General features: G+C 38.9%; 1 long non-coding RNA gene across 1 annotated transcript in view; it reads right to left on the reverse strand.

Moving 5' to 3' along the window:
* The window catches only part of LOC103463974 (uncharacterized), a 69,859-nt gene extending 47,830 nt beyond the window's left edge, over nucleotides 1-22,029 (reverse strand). The window contains exons 1-2 of the long non-coding RNA XR_533563.2: nucleotides 21,611-22,029; nucleotides 16,884-17,000 (exon numbers count right to left, since the gene is read on the reverse strand). This is a non-coding gene — a long non-coding RNA (uncharacterized LOC103463974). The remainder of the gene's footprint in view (nucleotides 1-16,883; nucleotides 17,001-21,610) is intronic.
* Nucleotides 22,030-24,588: the final 2,559 nt, after the last annotated feature.

Raw genomic sequence — 24,588 nt, forward strand, 5'->3', positions numbered from 1 at the left:
GGTGCCACAAAGACTTGTGTCGCTTTTATTAGTGTTCCCACTACTACATCAATTGCCATCTAATGTGGGATTTGAACTCACGCCTTCAAACAGAGACCAGAAGTTGGATGTCACAGGATTTTCTCCTGGGTGAGTATTTACTAAATTTAGAGTTTGTTGGAATGTACCATGGTTAAACTGATTGCTCTTTTTTCACACATGCTGCAAAGGAGGTAAGTCCAGATATTTGGTTGTCATAAAGAGCACTCAGATGGACATGATCCTTCAGTTCTGTGGTGCTTTTGGCAAAAGAAACACTTCAGGAACTCTTTCAGTTGGAAGGAGACATCTTCAAAAATGTCAATAAGATGTAAAAACCAGACTGCAGCAAAGCAAAACAGGTCAACGCAACGACTTTGTTGTGGTGGACCTTTAAAAAAAAAAACTTAAAGATTTAACTTTGAACATTTTTGACGGCGTTTCCATTTCTGATGCGTAGATTTATCAATGACAGCTGTCTACCAGCCGTCTTTGTCTCACGCTTTCAGGCCCAGGTCTTCACCTGGAAGTGGTACATAGTGAAGCGAGTAGCTAAAGTCAGCTCTCAGTCAGTTTAAAAAGAGCAGTTTGCAGGATAAGATGTCCATTATGATGCTCCTCCTTTCACTAAAAACAGATTAGAGGATTATCAGGTTAACTCGTTTGTCATAAGTCAGGGGTTTCTGTACGAGTTCAACCTGAGTTTCCATCTTCATTCAGCATCAAATTAAGCTAACTTTTACACAATACGTGTTGAAGTGAACCAAGTTGTATTAGGTTCCTTCAGACTTCTGTTATCGGTGATGATAAGGTTACTCAGTGTTACAAGCCTCTCTCTGTTCAAATAGGCCCAGATTTTAAACAAAGGGGCCTGTGAAAAAGTCTGATTTTTCCATATGTTTGGAATCTACATCTTATATCTAGCCATGTAAATTGCTGATTTTTTAAAAAATTAATTAGCTAATTTAATTCTTTGCTAATGTGGCCATCCTCTTAAGGGTATTCAACCACCAAATTTCTTTCATTATGGGGCAAAATTAAAAAACTTATAATGAAAAACCTGAAATTTTTAAGTTTGGAAAAGGTATTTCAAAACCTTTTTACTCACTTTGGAACCTCTTTTGAAGTACCATTTATGGAAAACTATGATGTGAGGGGGGGGAAAATCTGCTTTGCACACGCTGTGTTGAGGGTTTCATTTTTCTAGGGGGGGTACGGGGGCTTCCCCTCCATTAGCAACCACCAAAACTAAGTTCTGTTTGCTTGCTGCTCGTTCACCCCGTCCTTCCCGAAAATATGCAGAAAGTTGCAGTGCCAAGTTTGGAAAACAAATAAAATAAAAGGTGGTATGAGTAGACATGAACCAAGCAGCATCTGTCATATCAGGCACCAGAAGCAGAACCCCTCCTCTGTCAGAACCTGTTCTGGTGTTTGCTCAGATTTGCCACAAATCCACATTAGCACCAATAAAAATGTTGCACAAATACTCGCTCATGTAAATAATCACCTGTATTAATCAGAAACAAACACAGAAAAGCAGCAAACTGCTAAAACAGTTTCACTAAATCAAGACTAAAAACCTGTTAACAATATTAATTATTTTTTTTAACTTCTCTTTATTTTACCACTATATCGTAACGCATCTTTACATAGGTAAAACTTGACTTTACTATTATCCCAGAGCAAACATTAAGAAGACGTGTGTTGATCTGGAGCTCCACTCTTGTTGCTCTTTGCTCTAACCACCCCCTTTCAAATGGCAGTTATCCAATAAATTTATTTAGTTTATTCATTGTGTCCTATTATTCAGATAATGAAACTATTTTTATGCATTTTACACATCCTAACCCTTTTCTTAGATTTGTTGTCATATAGGACAGAGCTTAGGAAATCATTGTAAAGGCCACTGGCTGCTCCATGACACCCCATATGGTCTGATTACACAATCTTGAGTCAGTAAGAGTAAATGATGATGCATTTGAATTATTACAAAAGGCAGTAAAAAACAAAGTTTTGCCAAGACAATAGTTTTTCACTGTTAAGCAAAGTGCTTCTGGAATTTATAAAATTCGTTATAAATTCTCTACTTGTCCTTATTTGGTGTTTTTCAAGTTTAGTGGTAGTTCGCCATGTTTATTCTAGAAACTCAAAAGATTTTACGGTAATCCTAGGAGTGGTAAAAAACCCTTTGGATCATTAGATCATTGGTATTCTTTTTTCTTTTTAATCTCAGAGCTCTCCTGCAGGGAGAACTATTCTTACTTTAATTAAAAATAAGAGTGACCCTGTGATCATCTCATCCCAGAAAACTTTTATTTCATGAATTCTAATCTGATCCCTGCTATGGAGAATGAGCAAGCTCACGCTGGTTCCTTAACTGCTGACACGTCCGGCCAACTAGATGATTTCTTTTCCTCTCCACGGGTGTTTCTCAACTTGAAATGGAGAGCATTGGCAGGACTTAAATTGGTGGCATTTTGTGGTCTTTAAAGGAAAGGGACTCATTAAAACTAACCCAAGAAACCTTCAAGTTTTCCCCCCCATCATTAGCCAATGTAACAGCATATCAGGGAAGTATAATTATAGATCTGGATAACTTGTGTTGTCAATTTAAAAGTGATAGAGCTGCATAATCCCCAGTCTTGTAATGTGACCCTCCACCCCAAAGCGTCATCCTTGTTTTTAATGAGTGCTTCCCTGACCAGAGGTATACACCCAGAGAGGTCCCGGCTGATCACAATCAGTGGTGCTGTTGTTGCAAAGTCCTGTTTCTTCTGATGTTTTACTGTGAGATTAAATACATTTACCCACTTTACAAATGGAAAATATGCACTATATGAAGGTAAGGTAATCTTATTTATAGAGCACATTTTCAGCAACAAGGCGATTCAAAGTGCTTTACATGAGCTGGAGGAAAAGCAAACAAAACAACAAAAGAAAGGCAAATGAAAACCCAAAAGTACTCCACAATTTATAAACTAATTCCAGTTTCTCTGTATAATCTAACAGAAAAGAAAAGTAAAAGTATGAAACTACATATTGGTTCTCTGTGTTTAATAATAAGCAGTCCATAATTTATAAACTAGCCTGGGTTTCTCTGGATTCTTGTTCTGATAAAACTAAATGTTAGTTCTCCTCGTTTGATTCTATACTTTCTAAATTTGTTCTAGTTTTTGTTTTTAAAAGAGGAGTTTCTATAGGTCTTGCTCCGATATTAAAAGCTTAATGCTAAATATTTATCTAAGGTAATGAATAGTTTCTCTAGATATCTTAAGCTTGTTCCAATTCCTGCTCTGGGTTGAGTGAAGTAGAAAACTAAATATTCCTGTTCTGGGAAACAAAATATGTACAAAATATACTGTATTGCACCTGTAGTGTGGTCTTCTGTGACTTAATTCAATAATTTCATCCTTTAACCAGTATAATTGACTCCCACCATTTACTTTTTCTTAAATGACAGTGGTCATTAAAAAAAAAAAAGAAAGATATGCCTTTCAAAGTGATGGAAACAACTAGAAACAAAGAATCCTTCAACCCATTGTTGAAGCCATGATGCCCTGCACTCTGAAATGTTCTCAGGTTGTCTGTTAGTCTATTTAATTGTAGGGAAGAGGTTATTTTCAAGATACTCATCTTTTGTTTCACACCAAAAATGTTTGTTAAAGTCCCAGTGCAGTTTAGCAAATCAACGTTTATGTTTGCAATGGTCAATCATCACACCCAAACAACCACCTGGTATATAAATAGTGATATGGTTGCTATTGATATAAACTCAGAACTTTCAGACTCATGGTCCAATTAAAAACAAGCAACAAAAAAAGAATAAAAATCGACCAAACAGACACACATATACACAATCATCCATAACCCCCTCCCACCAAAAAACTCAAGATTACATAAATTTATAGACTTTTTGACCTTAAGATGTTAATCTGTGGTCCAGTTAATGAAAGAAAATGGCAAAAATCACCTTGGAGAGTTTAGTCAGTTCTTTAGTGTCCACTGATGCCATGTTCACACCAAACGCGTTACGCACGTTCGACGCTTTAAGTTCGACCTGTATTCACTTTGATTGTTCTCGCCTAGCGTTCCACGTGTCAGGCCGTCTGGTTTACATTCAAAGTCTATGTAGAGGCAAGTCCAGGGCGAGTCAGAATCTCTCTAGTCATGGTTTTCCGTTGCCGGCCTATTTGTGGGACGCGTTGGACGATCTTGGTGTGTCAAACGCTCAAAACGGTTCAAATCATGCCGCGCTAGACAGATGAATCACACCGTAGCTGGCCCTCAATGTGCCTCCACTTTGACTGTAAACCAGATACGCCTGATGCTCAAAACGCGTTTGGTGTGAACGCACCATGACACCTTTAATACAGACCAAATGGATCACAATTACATATAATCAAAACAGATTACTGGACTTCAGCTGTGAAAGATTTGATCAGGATCATTGTGTTTTGTTGGCATACATCTGATGCCTTGCCCCTTACAGTAAACTTTGGATATTTTTTTTTTACCTATCTCACCATCATGCTCACTGTTAGTGGTGGTAACAAGACCCCAGGGAAACTTAAACAGTTCAGGAAACTAATAAACTTGAAAAAAAAAAAAAAAAAGTTTAGACTAAATGAATACTTAAGCTACATTTATTTTAAAGCGGTTGCTAGGATTACAACCAATTGTGCCACTGGTGAGCTTGTTAAAACATTTAACATGTTATCAAATAAAAGTCTTCAATTTTCTCCGTTTTATTTTTAACATCTTTTTCTGGAGTAGAAAATAAATATGGCCAGCACTGTGAAATTACTACATGGAGAAAGGAAAGAAAGGGAAAACACATTTCTACTTTATGAAATCTTTAATTTTCCCCAACTTATTTCTTGATCCAATTAAAAAAATGCCCAGCATGATTAAGCATTAGACGATAAAGCTCAAGTGGGCATTTTACCATAAAATTGCAGCCAATTCCCCTCCATCCCCTCTCACAACACCCTCCAAAACCCAGATCAAAAGAGAGAAAAAAGGAGCTGCTCAGTAGTGCCACACATGTGGTGGAGGCTTTAAAAAATTAGCAATGCTCAACTGGAACGGAAGTAGCTTGCAGTGACAGCCACAGCAGCGTTCCTCTAATCATATGTAACCTCTACCTTTGGAACGTAGTGGAGGGAGTTTACAATAAGCTTAACCCCTACTTTTATATTGCACTCAGCAGGTTCTCCCCTCCATGTTGGGTACTTTGAACACTATTTTGTTATTCTGGCTTCACTCGGTTTAATAATCCGCAGTTTCCTGGTTTTGTAGTCCTTTTTTTTTTTTTATTCTTTTAAATTCTATCTCACGGGTCTTTGATGTTCTGAGGTAAACACATGGCCTTTGCAGAAGGAATTTGGTGTTTTGAGGGGTTGAGTTTTGGTGAAAAAGGCTGAACATTTCCTGACAGTTTAATTTGTAACTGTTGCTAAAAATAGCTTTAAGTATGAAAACTGACTTTTCTGTAAGGTCATGGTGGGTAATTTGCTGGTGGTGATAAAGCTCCACTCTAAGTGACTCGGCAGACATCACACAACAGAGGCAGTTTCAGAATTTGGCAGCCGGTGTGATGCAGTGCATTCATGTTAGGAACTCTGAGCTGAGGATAAATAAAGCTAGATCTGAATCAGTTCTGCATCAACAGTGTCCTCTGTCCCTGCACCGAGCTGTGAGAGAGACACATAGGCCTCCACAGCTCAATATTCATCTACGTTTCTCCCATTGGATAGGCACAATATGGCGGGCTTAATTAACTTCTGTCAAAGGTGAAGCAGTCCGCACCATCTGCTGTGAGACAATCACATTTGTATGCTCCCCTGAATAATCCCGTTACTCCATTATGGCAAAGCAGTGTGCGGTGAAAGAGAAGTCGGTGAAGAAAAAGACAAAACCACTCAATTATGGATCACTTTGGAAAGCCAAATTGCCTTGTTACCCTTAAGATATACAATAACAGAGGTTCTGCACCGGCTGGCAGAGACTGACAGGCAGATATTTTGTATGGTTTTACATTTTAAAAATAGTAAAATGAAAAAAAATAAGAAAAGATGAGAAAGTGCAGTCAAGACTTCAAAAGCTGTGAATTCGCTCTTTAGCTTAGCACCATTCAGAAGCTATGATGCAACTTCTGTGTCAGCTAACAGCTAGCTAGCTTTTCATTCCATCGCCATTTCTTTATTCTGCCCAAATATTACAGAAAATCCTACGAAATAAGCAATGTGAAAGTTGTAGAGGCTTCTTCTATGCCAATGTTGTTGTGTTTTTAGCTATCCCAATGTTGTTAGCCCAACATCGCTAGCCCAACATTGTTCACATGCTTCATCCAAAGCATTGAAGTAGTATAAGGCAGCTAAAGAAATACTCACTTTCCATTTTAAGATAAGACTCTCAGGTTGTCAAGCTTGAAAGCACACACCAGAAGTACATGATAACACCAACTACATAGTCTTTATTTTGATTAGATTTTTTTTTTTTTTTGCAAAATGTGATTCTGAATTACAGGTGATTAATAGAAGTATAGACTTTTAAAAGTGTGAATTAGCCTTTTAATTTAGCAGCAGTCAGACGCTACAATGAAAATTTTATAGTTGGTGGCAAACAGTTAGCTAGCCTTTCATTCTGCCACCAAAGATAAGTGATTTAAAAGACAGAGAGACAGACAGATAGATACCATCTATGTCCAGTCAATGCAAATTGTCTTCCTTGGATAATTACATACACGTTTGGGCAAGACATTAGGAATTCTTTAATATAACTGAAGGACCACACATCACAATCAAGGGCCTGCTGAACTTGCCCTAAAGCCGGGTCATTATTTGATCTTTGTGCATCTTAATCTGATTATCTCATTGTGGAGGTAAACTTCAGACTCAATCTTGTTAGCAGCTGGCCGAGATGGATTACGATGGCCAGTGAGGTGGAAAATGAACTGAGCAGTTCAGCTTTGGCCTTGCTCTCTTTCAAGATCCTCGCCACCACTACTTCAGCTCCTTCTGCTTTTCTTTCTGCTGGCCCTTCAAACAAGATATTATCCCGCTGGAACCCCCACAACCCTCCTTTCCCCACACCCCTTTTTCTTTATGTCTGACGCTTTAACTAAGTGAGGACAAAGGCAAAAAAAAAAAAAAAAATCCTGACCTCTCTTAAACATCAAGATTTTAGGCACGTTGTGTGACGGGGAGACTTTAAAGTGGGTAAACCCCGCAACGGCACAAAAAGACGAATCATACCCTGTAAGGGTATAAATTCCAAGACTTTTCATTTGGGCCCTTGTGAGGCCGTTTTGACCGAGACATGCAGCTAAACCAACAGGTCGAGAGAGGTACGCATCGCCTCGATTCTCATCTTAAATAAGGAGCACTGGTTTCTTGCCTTCTTTCTTTCTCTTCCCCCCTTAAATTATGCAAATGCCTCAGATGTGTGGTCCCGCTTAAGACACTCAGTTTTGCTTGTGGTCTTATTGCGGCATTGAGTGCCTTTACAGTGAATGCACACCACAACCCACAGCAGAAAAAGTCCCCCTAAAGGCTGAAAGGAGTTCAAAGCATTCAAAAGACAAAAAGGACTAAGCTGGGATTTTTTTTAATTTTTTTTTTTATGTAGACTGAAAAGAAGAATGAAATATAAGTTACCCAACGGTGCCTGTTAAGGCAGTAGCAGTCATATTAATGCATTATGTTAGGACATAAAGGCAGCTTGAAATTCTGCTTGGGCACCATATGCAACCAAAAAAAAATTTTTAGAATAATTCAGAGAGGCGTGATCTTGCAACACGAACTCCTGAATGCTCTTTTTGACACACTATTGAGGGAACAAGGAACTCAAAAGAGGTCATATTCGATCAGGTTTTCTGCCTCAATAGGTTATAATCACTCCTAAAGTATTGAGCACTACACAGAGAAGAGAGCTTCTAAGGAGGCTAATCAGCAGGTTTTCTCCCTATTATCGTTTCCCATCTGAGGGTAACGGCGCACAGAAGTACCCCCTTCTATTGATTATCTGGACTGGAATTTAAATATTAATACACTGCCCAGCCCTGCTTGGCACTCTCCCTAGAGCTGGGCTTCATGGCAAAGCACTCATTCCCCAGATTAAACTCCTCTTTTTTAAAAGCACAATCCTGCTCTTTTCAGCTGAAAGAAGGAGGAAAAAAAAAAAAAAAAACTTCAAGGGGCAAGTCGAGAGGAAAAAAAAAAGGGGGCCAGAGCTCTGTGCTTCTGCAGCGAATTCAAAGACGACACTTTTCCTTCAGGCCTGGGTCTGATGAAGACGCAGGAATCACACGGCAAGCATTTAACTGCTGCTGTCTGCAATGAAGATATGGAAACAAAGAAGCTCCGTGCTCTCGTTGGCTGATAAAGACAAAAAATTTAAAATAAAGAAGGGGGATTTAGTGAGCTTTATACCTCTTGTTTTGTCTGAATTACATGGAAAAATGAAACTGGGTTATTTTTAAAGTAAAACTGGGGAAAGTAAACAAAAGTAGAGTTCAAGAAGCAGTACGATGTGATCCCAGCGACGTCGCCGTGAATGTTCCATACGCTACATGCACCCAAAGACCCTGTGACCCAGAGATGGCGCGCATTTGCCTGCAGGGCCTGGTTTCACACAGAGGGGATAGAAGCGCAATGACATCAGTATTGGTGGGGCGACCCAAACACACCAGCTTTGACCCCACTTGACACGCGAAAACCAAGATCCAAAAACGGAAAATGACCACGTTCATGTACAACACAGAGACACATATTTGTCCTTCTGAATCACAAATGCTTAAGATCAACAAATAAATTTTAATATTAGAAAAGTGGTTTTATTCAGTAAAGAAGCAGCAGTCCAAACCAAACTGGCTCCGGGTAAAGTAAGTAATCATTTCCTTATTAAATCACAATTAACCCTGATTGAGAACATTTTGGTTCAGCTTCACTGATCTCACACAGGTCTAATTATTTGACCTGTAGAAACACAAAATGACTGAATATGTATTGTACATGTCTGCAACCTTTACAATCTATTTTTGCCCTCAGCTCAGCTACATGAAACGTGTTTAAAGCCACTAATGTTACATGATCTTTACAAAGACAGACAACATATATATTGTATTTTAAATATGTAGATTAGGAAATTTGTTATTTTTAAAGAATCCCAACTTTATATCTTTGTTTGCATTTTACTATAAAGGAAAGCTTGAAACTTCTTTCAAAACGAGAATGGATGCATTTTATTCTGGGGGATGTTGATATTTGTGAAGCACAACCTAATGAGGAAGAATAGATGTAAAAATATTACTGGTACTCATCGTGTCATTCTGTTGTGGAAATTCAGTGCAATTATTTCACCAAGATCTGGCAAACTGCAAAAAAAAGAATGTTATTATATCTATGTTTTAAAACATTTGGTTCTTCATTTTTATCCAAAGTTATTAAGAGTCCACTGTGGAAGTTCCAAAAGGCCACTAGTGACTCTACAGTGGCAGGTTGCAGACCACGAAGAAGAAACAACACTTGATGTTTTGGTCTAAGGAAATTCAAGAGCAGAATTTTTAAAAGGTACTGTGAGGGTCTACCATATTCACAAGGACAGAAAAACCCCAGATGAACATCTGAAGCTCTGCAGGGCTCACTTGCCTCAGTTAAGGTCAGAGTTCATGATGCAGCAATAAAAGTGGACAAAAAGGACTGGAGTTCTAAGGCTAAAACCTCTGCTAACAAATCACAAAAGACCCATCTCACATTTGCTCGTTTGGCAATATAACTTGTGGACACTTTTTGGAGGGAGTCATTTGACATAAAATTATCACAGCAAATTGATTAACATCACACCAAGAGTAAGATTTGGCGGTGGTATTGTGATTTTCTGCTTTGTTGCTTTAGGACCCAACTTGCCATAATTGATGGAACCATAAACTCTTTTTCTGAGGATCCTGGAGGAAAATGTCCAGCCATTAGTGACTGAAACTCAGTCTCACTTAGCAGCAGGACAATGATCCAAACCTATGCGAGAAGCTGTATCACAACCTCAAACAGACCGTTCATTCTCAAATACTCTCTAATGTGCCTGAATTTAAACTATTCCCCAAATTGGAGTGGGTAAGAGTTTCTCATTTAATGATGTAAATCACTTTAACATGCCTTGCTGCTGAAACGTGCTATTGAAATAAAATTTTATTTGATTTTGATTTGTAAATAATCCTTTACAGTGCTGAAAAGACTCAGTATCTGTGTCTCCGTTGACCAAGTAATTGCCCGATTTGACATTTTGAAATAAATCCGCTTAATGGAAACACAGCAATTAAAAAAAACAACAACTTGAAAACGGTGGCAGTAGGAAAATAAACTGTCTCCACCCCCCCGACATTAGCAAAAATTGACAAAGTTTTACGCAGATTGTAACAGACACGCTGTCAGTCATTATAAGCACTATATATATATATATATATATATATCTCCGCCTGACAAATGAAAACAACTTGAAAAGTGCAAGCTGTATTTACTCTGTCTGGCATTAAAAGTTGTTTGATTATCTGAAACTTTTAAGTGTGACAATAAAACCAAGAGACAGGAAAAAAAGAAATCTGTAAGGGGGCGAATCATTTTTCTCAGTACAGTGCACTGTTTTTTTTCCTTTCAAATAAAGGGAAATAAAAGTTGTGTGAAAGGTTAAATTGACATTATGTTTATAGAGACATATATTAAGGGTACAGGTGATTTATATTATGAGTTAGAGCGACTGGCCAAATCCAGCAGTAATCACTGTAGAGCTGCAGAATAATGAAGAGATCAGCCAGGAGCATAAGGCAAACAGTTTAGAAGGATGTTAAGTCTTTGTCTCTTATAGAATAATATGTACTATATTATACCATTTTCATTTGCATGCAATCTCAGTAAGCTCTGCCAGTCAATCATATCTGTTCACTATGAAGCAGGTTTCCATGATATATGAATCCATCTCCCACTGCTGGAGATTTATTAAAGCTCTAACAGAAACCGACACAGTTCAGGATAAAGTAACTCAGTCCCACAGCCACAGTGGCTAAACTGGAGGTTTTTATATTTGTGCATGACACAAAGTATTTCCTTATGGGGCAGCTAGTTTATTTTTCAAAAAGAAAGAAATTCCCATAGACTTCATGCATGTTGTCTGGACAGAGTTTGCTTTTGAATCCTCTGTCAATTCTGTGTTCATGACATAAAAGTGAAGCTGAAGTTGCAGCATGATCACTGGTCGAGCTTAGCACAAAAATTATGAACCAGAAGAAACAGCTAGCAAGCATTCATTAATGAAATATTAGAACTCTAATTTAACTCTATTTAACGTGACATAAATAGGTTATAATGATTTTTCATTCAGTCAGGACTTTACGCTGACTCTAGCCAAATGCATCACAAGTAGATACTAGTAAAGCATTGATTGATTAATGCCTGATTTTAAAATTAGTTAACTGGACTTGTAGCCATTTTTTGTGCCCATGTGGCTGGACACCACGCAGCACGATCGAACCGTTATACCTAGGATTTCTGTCGGCTAATGTGTCTCTCAGGGTTTGAAAATGGGTCGACAATCGGCTGACGACTCGTGTCGTGTGCGCTGGACATTACACTACGGAAATGAGGAAGGGAGGGTCAGTGGAGAGCACCGGAGTTGAGCCTTTTTTCATTCCGTGTCATCAAGAGAAAGAAAAAAGGCAGGAAGAGACGATAAAGCCGATAATTAAACTGAGGTCGATAGGTTTAATTTATCGTGCGATTAATTGATTTATTGTTTATCACGACAGGCCTAATCAGTCTGCATATTTTAAAAGTCCTAAAATTTTTAAGACCTAATAATTCTGCACAGGGACTGTCAGCTGCACATATTCTTTTTGTTACCTCTATTTTGACAGTTTACAGTAATTTTCTTTTTGTTTTCCATGTTACATGTCATTTGAAAATATCATCCATGTGTGGGATCATAGAACCATAGTTGTTGCTGTTACTCCATCAGACCAGAGGTGCCACTGTGTAATAGTTTACAAGGGAGAAAAGAAGAGTGTGGAAAATAAATTGAGTGGTAGTGCGGCTAAAAATTTAAGTTATAATCCTGAGCCTTTGTCTCCAGTGTTTGTTGCACACATAACAGTATTCAGCTAAACCTCTGTGTAAAACTCAAAAGGAGAGTTAACTGGAAAAAAAAGACCAAAAGGGAACAAACGAGAATAAAACTTAAATCTATAACTGACCAAACAATGTAGTGACATCACAGTTCAGTGTGAATGTGTGAGTTTAAGAACCAAACACTTGCCTTAAGAAGGTCAAATGACACCAAATTAGTTCTGAAAGCTAAAGAATATAGGTTCAAGGAGTTCAAATAAGCAAATGATAAATTAAAGCAGATGAGAGTAGAGGCAATAAAACAATTTTTATATGGTAAAAATCCTTTTATGAATTAGAAATCATTTTAATGCTGTGTTAACTAGCTATCACAATGACTGAATGGCGTGATTGGCTGACGTTTTATCATTAGCAGAGGTTTTAGCTTTAGCATTAGCAGGAGGGGTAATGAAGAGACAATATTTCACATTTATTTGCCCATCTGTGGACATATTTTCTGAAGGTTAGAGAGAGAAGACTCCCGCTACCTGTGAATTTAAAATACCACAATCGGATCCAGAAGACAAGATACCTGGGATCGGATCGCAAAATCCCTAGTAAACGGTTTTGCTCCAAAGTGTGAACCTTGTAGAACGCTGTAGATATCAGAAGATAAGTCATCAATAACATAATCAAAATGGAATCTGGCAGAAAATGATGCATTTAGTATGCCTGGTGATAATCCCCAGCAATATCATCTGTAAAAGATTATTATCTAAGGCTATCTATATGAATATCAGTCGTGACTTTCAGCAGCGCTGATTCTTTCCCATTATGAATGCTAAAACCCAACAAAGCTTCTCAAACAAATTATTCCTGTGTAAAAGTCTCTGAATCTTGTTGACACTCCAAACTTATTGCATATCTTTATCTTGGCTTTAACCTAATCTCTCTCTCTTGTTCACTCTCCCTTACACACATACAGAATACGGCATAAATTTATTCTTTAGGTGATTTTTTTTATCCATCTCCCTCCCAACTATTCATCCCTGGCACATTGCAAACACCAACCTCATTCCAAGTATTAGTAGAGCGTTCTCTGATTAAACTGTCTCAGAGAGGTGAGGACCTCGTCATACACCTCTGCCACATTTTAATGTGACAGCAAAGGCCATTAATGCAAGAGCACAGAGGTCATTAGCATCGCTCCATGGCGTAGCATAAAGTAATCACCTTCTGAGATCTGTCTCCCGCGACTGCTGTTCTATCTGTCCTCCTTCTTTGGCAATTCTCTTTGCGTGTAAGGTCAGTTAATGACGGTGGACAGAGATATCTGACCAGGGGAGCCGCTCTGGCAGCTGATTATGCTCCACTCCTGACACTTCTTAATCAGCCTCTGGATGACAAGGCTGACACCGTTAAGGATTTTAAACATTCCCTGCTGCTCATCAAAGATGGCACGATGAGAGCAGGCAGACTGAAGTCTCAGCATAGCATTAGCGTAAAACTATGGCTTTGAATTTTAGACCCTTGTATTTATCTTTCAGTTCGTAGCTACAATCTGGTTTATGGGATACAAGGTTGTAAGCATAGTTGCTACACCAATGAACAAAAAAAAAAAAGAAAGAAAACTTTCTGCCAATATGACTTGCATGTGAACATCTTTATATCCTGAAATGTCCGTCAGAGTCACAATGGTGTCATGTTGTCATTTATAGTTAATTGAAAATTTTACGCTTTTCACCCAATTTGGATTTAACTTACATTCATCTATACTCTTAAATTATTGATAAAAAAAGCATTTTTTTATCATATGAAAAGTGCTTTTTTTGATATGATAAAATCATTTCTGGCTTTTATCATATCAAAATATGATATTGCATATTTTGATATTGATCTGATACCAAGTAAATATGGTGACATTATTGCAGATACCGATGATTTTTGAATACATCAAATTCCTGACCCTTAGGTGTCTTTTTTTTTTCCTTTGACCTATTTTGTTCAAACATGACTACAAGAATAAAATCAATCTTCAAGAGATGCATTGGAAATTGGACCTTTACTGGAATCAATTCAGGTTCAGTTTGATCAGTGACCAGCTGGTTGGGAAGTTAACATTTCTATTTTTTCAGCTCACTGAACCCAATGCAACAGTCTTCTGGGTATACCCAACATCTATAGATCCTGTCACTGAGTTAAAAAGACTTGGGATTCATTCCCACCAGCCCTGTTGGGTCCACTTTGATCCAACTCTAGTTCATTTGCGTGGAAGGTCTGGTTTGTTTGGGGAGGTGTGAATGCATAATGGGACACTAGTGCAGACCAAAAGATGAACTCTGGTCTGCACAAATACAAGTTTCAGTTCAATTAAAGTGAACTCTGGTGCAGTTTGAAAGCCAAGTGGACCAGAGACCGCTTCAAAAGCAGGAAGCACACTATAGCTGAGGGAATTCTGGGTAAATACAACCAAAAACAAATGCAACTCTAGTGGTAGAAAGCGAAATGGCTTGTAGTCTTTTAACAAAAACAAATGTTAAATTCTATAACCGCTACAATCTGATGCCACTGCATTTTTGTTTACATTTCATGAAGAAGGAAGATGCATTGAGTGTTTTCTTCTGAGGTTTTTGTCTTCAGGTAAGGAGACAAACAGATTCTTCAAAGTGTTTGGCATAGTGCAGTGTGAAAGCAAACGGAAAATGGAACAAATGTTGCAATTTTGGTCCCCAATCGAGCCCAGTCCCAGACTATCAGGTGGGAAAACATCCTTTAAGGTAGCTACTGTTATTGTCATCCTACTTCTATTATGACCAATTAATAACTAATCACAGCAAGAAAATTAGAATAGATATTTTGTGTAGTAGGACTAAAATCTGCATCTCGGTACAGAACATCCATCTTGGGAGCATTAAAAGAATCTGTTTCTATATTTTCAATTACCCAAAACCCTTAACTCCTTTTTGTCCCCTGCAAAAGGTAGCTTGTCATTCATAGGTGTGGTCTGAATACGAGGATGGTGATTGCATCAGAACTGACAAAAATCACCAGATTTAACATCCAGCGTACTTTTAAGTTCCTTCAAGAAACCCAGAGCGGCATGTTAACAGTGCCGTTACAGAGAGCAGACCAAACAAAAGGAGACAGCAGTGACAGTTCAAGCACGGATGACAAAGATACAAAAGAGAACATCATACCAAAACTATATATCACCAGAGCTGATGTTTCTCCTTCACACAAATGGCATCCAAGTCATTTTTCTTGGAGATGTGTGAATGATGTTTGCAGTCATCCATCATAAAAAAAGACATAATGGAGGCTGGGGGAGTCGGAGAGACTTGGACACTCCAGGGAGCTCATTACCGGACCTATTAATCTGTTATTTGACCCCAGTGAGAGCGTTCTCCAATCTGAAAGCGGTCCATGCTTCCTTAATCCAAAGATAAAAACAAAACCTCTGCTGTGTCTCGGGGATCATCGCTTCAATTCAAACAACAAAGCACAGAAATAACATCAATGCCTCAGATTGGTTTGTTCTCAATGTTGGATAAAAGTGAGTTGATACGGAGTTTTTTTTTCTGTTGTTTTTTATTCTCCCTTTTTCTCTTCTGACGGCGTTCTTTTGAAAACGATCTCCAAGCAAAAGCTAAATTATTTATATCTAAGAGAAATCTTAATGTCGACGCTGAAACGCAGTGCAAATATAAAACGAAGCACGGGAGACGGAGTGCGAAGAGGATCTCCACGCCGCCACGCGGACCTTTGTTGTGATCGAGTGTTGGGCTTCCGCTTTAAAAGAAGAGTCCTCCTGCCATTCTTTGTATGCATCCTTCCTTCAGGGCCGATTGTCTCCTTGTTAGTGGTCTGCTGTTGAGCTCAGCACTTTGCCAAGTCAAAAACAATGTCATGCCTCGGAGGCCTGTGTGTGTCTCCCTCTCTCTCTGTCCTTTTGTGGGGCTTCTGCAGCACTCAATTAAATTTCCTTTGCATGGCAGAAAATGAGAGCGGATGTTAACGAGATGGATCTGAGATCCCGCCATCGTTTTCCCACAAATTGGCTGCCACGTGCTCTCTGATTACAAAGTTAAAGTTGTGTTAAAACATCAGTGATTTTTGTGAAGTGTTATCTCTGAGCAGAGGTGGGCATTTGAGAATCCTTCATACATCTACACCCCCCCACCTCCCCGTACCCCTTCAACATCTGCGCTTTCCAAAAATTCACAAAGGCACAGCAAGTCAAAGCGAAGGAAAACAATGTTTTTTAAAATAAAGATGGCTGTCGGTGTTATGATGTGCAGATAAAACTGCTGTTAGGCTCCAAATTACCACCTCCAGTCACAGTCTCCTGCTCAGGTGAGAATGTATTGATTGACTGAAGCAAACATTTGTCCAGAATTACTCTAAACTCTGTGTGAGCCAACTGAGGAGAGTGTGGAGGTGTAGATATACAGGCATGGTTCAAAAAAAAAAAAAACTGAGTACGCTTCTTGAATTTTAAACATTTTGTCTGGGAATGATAAAAGAAAACATTTGGTCGTTTTCTGAGTCCACAGTTAATATAAAGGGGGGAAAATGTGCTTAAGTATTCACACCTCTTGAAATATGTCAGTATGGCTCTGCAACCAGAAACTCCTACATGTTTCATTGGAATTTTAGTTGGGAGACCAACACAAAGGAGAACATAATTGTGATGCAAAAGGAATTAAAAACATTACATGGTTTTTAGTTGGTTTTGTATAAATCTAAATAAATGTGACAGGCATTTGTACTCACTTCCAGCAGCAGGAGCATCTTGGTATGTCTCTACCACCTTTGGACAGATAGAGGCAGAAATCTTTAGCTATCCTTCGCAGAATCGCTCCAAGCTCAGTCGGACTCAATGGAAGAAGTCTGTGAAAAACAATTTGCAGGCTTAGCACAAATGATCTAATGGATATACGGCTGGTTTAGACATCAAGTCATCCTAACACGTGAATGTACAATATCATATCTTGGATTTAAATCTTTTCAATGCAGGTCTGTCTGCCTGTGTGTTTAGCACCACAGTCTTTTAGAGACTCCAGTTTTTTAGGGTTTTTTTTTTGTTTTTTGCTCCTTTCTTAATCCCGTCAACTCTGATTGCCTTCTCTCTGAAGAGATGCATCCCCACAACATGATGCTGCCATCTCCATGTATCATAGGTGAGTTATTTGTTTATCAAGATCCCCCTTAACTGCATAGAACTACAACTATTTTGACTGGGGTCCAACAGAATATTTACAAAAAGGAAAATAAAAACAAATAAAACAAATAGATATTTGCATATTATTATGCAATGCACCAACACATCATATATATCACATACAATATTATATCACACATAGATATCACATATACACAACATACTCACGGTCACTTTTTTTCCTTCAAAAACAAAAGGTTCTGGATGGAACCTTAATAGTCACACGTTTCTGGTGCACCCGTAAATCTGACACACAAGCTACAAACAACAGCGTTTGACGTTCACTGGGGGTTAATTTTTGCTTCTAAAGAAAGAGCTTATTGAATGCTACAAAATAAAAATTTTGCGATCAAATGGTGCTAAAAGGAGTTAGCCTATCAGAGAAGGCTATTAAAGCCTAAAATAGCATGTAAGTGCTAACCATGTACCAGCAGCAAAGACATCCAAAATGCAAATGCTTGGGAACCTGCTATAAAACAATGAATATATTGGCGTTTGAATTGAACTTGTTCCACTTTTTGTTGTAGTTTGATGAAAATGCAATTAACCGTGATTAATTACAGACCCTGCCATTAGCTCCATTAAAAATGTTAAATTGAGTCCAACCATTAATATAATTGTGATATAGCATGTATTTGTTTTGCAGTTAAATTAAATAACTAGATTTCTACTTTTTTGGAGTGTTAGAACATTGAAAATCCAACCTTCAAAGTCAGCAGGTCCACCAGACTTCTACAAAGTATTGTACGCGCAAACTGTTAAAACTGCTTAGTCCAATTGAAAACCTGAGGCAAAGAAAAATAAACAATGTTCAGTCTGAATTCATATTTTTGCATGTTGAAAGCAATGTTAACCTTTCTATCCTCTTTTTAAGTGTACACCACTTTGTGTTGCTCTATGATATAAAATCATGTTTGTAATGAGACGAAAAGCTCAGAGGGTCAGAACACCTTAACAACCCACCATATGCTGTGACTATTTCAATGCAATGAAAGTAAACTGGACAGATCCTACCCTTTGAGTTCTGTATTTATTTGGTTTGAGCAGTGAAGGGGCAGGAAAAAAAACACAAAAAAAAACGGACGGTTTTCCGAAGGTCGCAGGCGGGTTCGGCAGAAGGTAGTAGGTTAGTAAAAGCTGACACCGTATGGACATTTCAAACTGCTTCTCTCAGAAACTTCGGGCTTTGATTTCTCCCTCAGATGACTGGAATAAAAAGGACAGTTATACATATTTCAGAGAGTGAGGATTCACAAAGGGACTTAGGAATAAAGAGGTATAAACCTTTGAACTAAACAAAGGTCCATCACCCACATTTCATATCAGATGTGCTTGTGTAGCCCTTGTAAAGATGTGGATGTGGAGGGATTGTAGAGAGGAACCAGCATGGCACGAGCAGACAGCTTGTCTGAGTGATGTCTGTCTGTCTGTCTGTCCCATGACCCCTATCTTCCTTGTTCCTCTGTCTCTAACCCCCATAGCACTTGTTGGCAGCAGAGGTTTGGGGGTAAAAAAGCCTCCGCAGCGGTGTTACCCATCTGTGGGCCTCTTTGAATTGTGCAGGAGGCTCGTAACAACAGGCTGTATCAGTTGCATTAAGTTGATTAAAGTGGTCGGCGGACGCAGGCACTTGTGCTCTCACAATGCTAGATGAAAGAACAGCGTGGCGGCGGCCCCTCTTCTGGCCGTCAGAGAATCCGCCTCTGCTCTCAGCAGAGGTCAACAAAAGAGCAAATAATACCAGAGTGAAAGCAATCGAAAGCTTCTTTGCCAAATGATCTCTAATTGGGCCTTTCTTCCCCCTGCGGATCCATCCTATGATTTTGGTGACAGTAGACTTACCCACAATTGGACCTCTAAAAGCTTCTCCCGAAAGTGGGCTACTTGAAAGAAGTGACCATTACCTAAACTGCGATGAAAGATTTCTCAGTGCATCTTTTAAAAGCAACAAATAATTGAATTGCATTTAGCAAATAAGCAGAAAAAATGTTGCGGTCAAAAGGAACAGATAACTTCTATTTGGTGAATTCCGAAGGCCTTAATAAAAATCCTGAATGTGATCAAGACTACACAGCACTTTATTAATTTCTTAAAATAATGACAATGGCTGATGTTATTGTCATCTTATGCCTTGACATAAGATGACATAAGATTTTTTGTCCCAATTTCCCCTTTTCGACAACTTTAAAGACATCCAGATTATCAGGATGGCTTAAGAGATCTTCCTGCCATGTGTGATGTGCCAAGAGTGACCCGGTCCATTCAGTAGGACGTTGGGACCCACTGTGATCAAATATCGGGTATACTCAACATGTTGGATGTCTTGGTCCAATATCGCAAGACATTGTACCAATGTCCAGTGCCTTGCGATATTGGACATTGGTCCAATGACACCGCCAGACATTGCACCAATGTCTTGCGATATTGGTGTTCCTCAAGGACAAAGGAGAGCACGACTTGTTGAAGGTGACATTTAGCCAACCATAAAGCGAGGTGACAGAAAGACAGAGTGGAATCTAAGGGTGCATTCACACCAGCCCTGCTTAGTCCACTTTAATCAAACTCTAATCCAATCACCTGGGAAGTTCGGTTTGTTTGGGGTCCGAATGCACAATCAAACTCTGATGCAGACCAAAAATGTGAACTCTCATCCACCAACAAACCTACGTCTTGGTTCAGTTAAAGTGAACTGTGGCGCGGTTCAAATACATATGGGGATGCAAGTGGACCCAAGTCCGCTCCAAAAGCAGGAAGCGGACTGCAGCGCAGGACATTCTAAGTCAATAGAACTAAAACAAACACGCAAATCTAGCACTGCAGGGAGAAATGACTTGTGGTCTTTTACCAGAGACAAACACAAACATGGCCGCCTGGGAAAAAACAGTAGCAGTAGTTTGTAGATGTTTAACAAAGAATAAACAATACAAGGACGTTTCTAACAGTCTTCCTGATGCTCTGTGGACGTCGTTTTGTCTTCTTTCTATTTCGACAGATGTCAGGTGTGACAGTCCAGTAAACTCAGCAAGGTTAAGAAGTGAAGAACAGGTTTTTCAATTAGTTTTGATAGTTTGCCACAGTGGAGCGTGAAAGTGAACCACAACAGCTGAAAATGTAATAAATACTGCGATTTTGTTCACCAATCAAACCAAGTTTGATGGATTATCAGGTGTGAAAACACAATAAAAGAAAAAAAACCTCCATCACACTCCAAAAAGACTCTTTGCATTGCTTATTCTCTTTTAAAGATAGTCCACAAACTATTGTCACTGCTTCTTCCCAGTCAGCCATGTTTGTTTACGCTGAACTAAAATGTTTGGTTTCCTGTTTGAAGTTTGAATATCGGTGAATGAAATCTGTTTGTGTTCAGTGTTGCTCCTGCCATTGACACCTATTACCAACCTGTTCTATTTCAGATTTTTTAATCGGCATTTTTAAAACCTCGTCTCAGAGGTTTTAAAAATCTGCAAGCCATTTTAAAATATTGCTGTGTGAAACATTAATCATCCAAACTAACAACAAGCATTCCTCCCAAGTGTCAAGAGGTGTCATGGCGGGTGAGCTTTCCTTCTCATTACAAACACCATTTGAGTGACACTTGTGGAAAGTGGGCTACAAGAAAGAAGTGACCATTACCTGAACTGTGATAAAAGATTTTCTGGTGCATCTTTTAAAAGCAACAAATACTTGAGTTGTATTTAGCAAACAAGCAAAAAGCAAAAGTTGCGGTCAAAGGAAACGGGTGACTTCTATTTGGTGAAAAAGCCTTTAAAAAATCCTGAATGTTATCAAGGCTGCCCTTTGAATGATTGGTAATTTATTAAAATAATAATACCACCAGATATCATTCTCCCCTTAGCCATCTAAACTAACTACAAGCATTCGTCCCTCTCAAGCAGCTCAAGAGGCGTCATGGCAGCCGAGCTTCCCTTCTCATTACAAACACCATTTGAGGAACATGCCACACTACGCTCGTGGAAAGGAGTCAAGACGGTAACTGTCACTGTTGGAGAAAAGACAAAAAACAAACAAACAAAAGCTCTGAAACTAAGGAGCTGTTGCTGGGTTGATAATAAAAAAAAGAAGAAGAAAAAAGAGGCGAGGTGATCAATGGTGTTCTGGATTTTGATAACGCGTTGCTCCTGCCTCAGACAAATGATGGGAATTCTTAAGGAGAGAGAGGCCTGCAATATGCCAAAGATGCTCCAAATTAGCCTTCAAGAACAACTCTCGCTGCGTATATGGAAGCCGCGTGAGTAAATAAAGGGCCAGCATAAATTACCTTTGGATGTCAATCGTGATGTCTCGCCCTGTTTTCTTGTTGTTATCGTGTCGCCTATTCGTCTCGCTGGCGGTTGACATGAAATGAAAGTATTCTCTCTCCAGCACCACCGACGGTACTCAGAGCGCTTTCTGACACTTGAAAACGCTACGGGTTTGTGAAACCACAGCTGGGCCCGCACTGATTGGCTCGCCGCGCCGGCTGCTGCTAAACTTTTGCTGCTTGAGGAGTTGTCTGCGCCGGGACAGGTGGTGTTTATGCAGATGAATGAACACATTACTGTGTGCTCTTCCTTTTGGTTTAAACATTAGCGTTTCAAATGTGACAAATCAGATGTTCATCTCCTGCTATAGTGCCGTCTCTGTGTGCGTGTATGTGTGTGTAGTAGCTGCTGGAAGACCTTTTGTATCCCCCAAGGTGTTGACGTGCGCGCGCGCCCGTGATGCGTGAAGGACGTACACAGACTCGGGCTGACGGATTCTTTGAATGGCAACATACAGGCATATGGCGGCGACGCTTAGCTGTTTGTTAGTTAATATTTCACATACACCATACCTGATATTATAGTTCACAACCCACTGTTACCAGAGGCTTCCTGTGCAGTGCGGCAGCTAGAATGAGACGGCTGAAACGGGTTTTCCGAGCAGCAGCTGACTGAAGACATCCCTGGTGGCTCTTAAAACGGATACAGCAAACACTCTGCAATTATCTCCCTGTTATTACACACATGTCCGGCTATAATTGGGCCTCTACCCATTTATTGTAATTGAGCAGTTGAATGCTGTGATATTACAATATATATGATAAAAGTCACAGGCTTCTTCATTGAACGTTGGAATAGGACAAACATTCGCCCCAAGAGAGTCAGCCAGGGGCGCCAAAAAGGGGTGGGGGAGGAGGTCAGTACCATGCTGCCTAACAAAATGACAAAATCAAGTTTTCAAAAAATTAAAGAAGACAAAGAAATGATGTAAATTTCGAACCCAGTTTTTCCTTGAGAAGTGGCTACACTGCAAAAACACAAAAACTTTCCAAGTTTTTTTTCTTGTCTAGTTTCTTGTGCAAATGTCTTAGTACATTTAAAATAAGACAAAGCTACATTTAAAATAAGACAAAGCTAACTCACAAGTACAATTTCAGCATGATACAAGAGCTTGTTTTAGGTCGATAGTACCTTAATATTAATCATAAAAAAAATGTACTCACTCCAAAGACAGACTTTTTCCATTTATGGGAAAAAAATTCCTCCATGTTCTAAAATTGTATAAGTTTCTTTGTCTCAAAACATTGTAAGACCGTCCATCCCACACCTGTACATCTTGTTGGTTAGGGATGACTGAGTTCAGTTTATTCATGATAAAAAATAAAGGTAGTATTTTAAACTTTTTTGAAGGGGGTTATGAGGTAGGTTTGAGCAATTTAAATTGTTTCAGATTTCCTCTGTTAACATCTTTTTTCCCCACCTATAAAGTGTTAAATACTGGTGCAGTTGGCAGCAATTATTTCCTTTAAGCAAGAAAGTCCTGGGTTCACATCCCAGCCTGGGATCTTTCTGCATGTTCTTCCCATGCATGTGTCAGTTCTCTCTGGGTACTCCAGTTTCCTGTAGTCCAAAAAGTGAACTTTTAAGGGAGAGTTGTATTTAGCAAGCAAGCAGTAAGCAGTGGTTTCTCTAATTTACCTGAAAATAATGGATGGATGTTTCAAATGATCATATTAATGGCAATAGACAAAGATAACCTGATTTGCATCTGTCGGCAACTGTGGAAAACCAGAACAAACATCACTAACATTTATCATAAATAGTTTTGGAATGACAACAAAAACTTTCTATATGGTCTCAACAAAGCTCCAGGCTAAATCCAACTGAAATGTTATGAACAATGCTTAAAAGTAATTTCTGTGCCAGAAAATCTATTTCAATTTAATTTATTTATTTAATCAAGGACATCACAGTAAACAATAAAAACAAAGCAACCATTGTTTTTGTTTTTTTGTTGTTTTTTCAAAGGTTTTCTAGCCACAGACTAATTTTCAGAGCCAGTCCTTGGTTGGGCTTTTATTAAAATTTTAATAAATAAACTGAATTCAACAATTCTTCCAGAAAATATGCAGCCAGGACAATGCTAGAGGCTTTTTGATGAATACAGAGGTCCAGATGCTGCTCACTGAGGAACATTTAACAAAATTTTAGTCGAAAAAAATCCACAAGAAATTGAAAATTGGGCATCCAATATTTTCTGTTTTTCTTAATTGCAGTTCTGTGGTGAATAGTAATTCCACTCTGGAACAAACTGTTCAATATTATCACTAATAACCCAAAATACGGGCTCTTTTGAGCAGCTTTTTACTGCAACTGTAAGAAAACGACGTTAAAATGACCAAGCCAGTAGAAAACCATTTAGTTCTACTGGTAGTTCTATTTTGGAAAATATTAAGCATTTTCCAAAATATTGATTCCTTTTTTTTAAGCAGTAGAATGGATGAAAGCACTGCTTGATGAGAATTAAAAGATTAGACGGGACATTTATAGACTGAGGCCACGACTTTATGAAATGTTTGCTCCACTTGCAGTGAGCGGCTTTGTTTCGGCGACACTTTGTGCTTTTGGGTGAGGCACTAAAGTCCCTATTGTTTAAGTCAACTTGACCTGACCTAGCTGGTTAAGCTGGGGCATTGTGAACAGCAAATCGCTGCAACTAGGGGGGTAGCTGCTTTGTGTGGCTATGGGGAAAATAACCTTCTAAAAAGCCTGCACCCATAGTTAATGCAGAGAAAGCAGGCCAGTTTTGTCCCTGGAAAAGCGCTGTTTAAATCCAGCTGCCTGTGGAAAACACGGATATTGTTTCACGCGCCGTCCTGATGTGCTTTCTGATCTGATCCCCCTTTATTCATTTTGCAGCGTTTTTAGCGTTCTTTACTGAGTGTGCACATGTGTAGCAATTTGTATGGTTGCACCGCTGCTGCAAAGGCTCCCA

The sequence above is a fragment of the Poecilia reticulata genome, chromosome 4 (assembly GCF_904066995.2).
Source record: "Poecilia reticulata chromosome 4, P_reticulata-male-v2, whole genome shotgun sequence".
Taxonomy (NCBI): domain Eukaryota; kingdom Metazoa; phylum Chordata; class Actinopteri; order Cyprinodontiformes; family Poeciliidae; genus Poecilia; species Poecilia reticulata.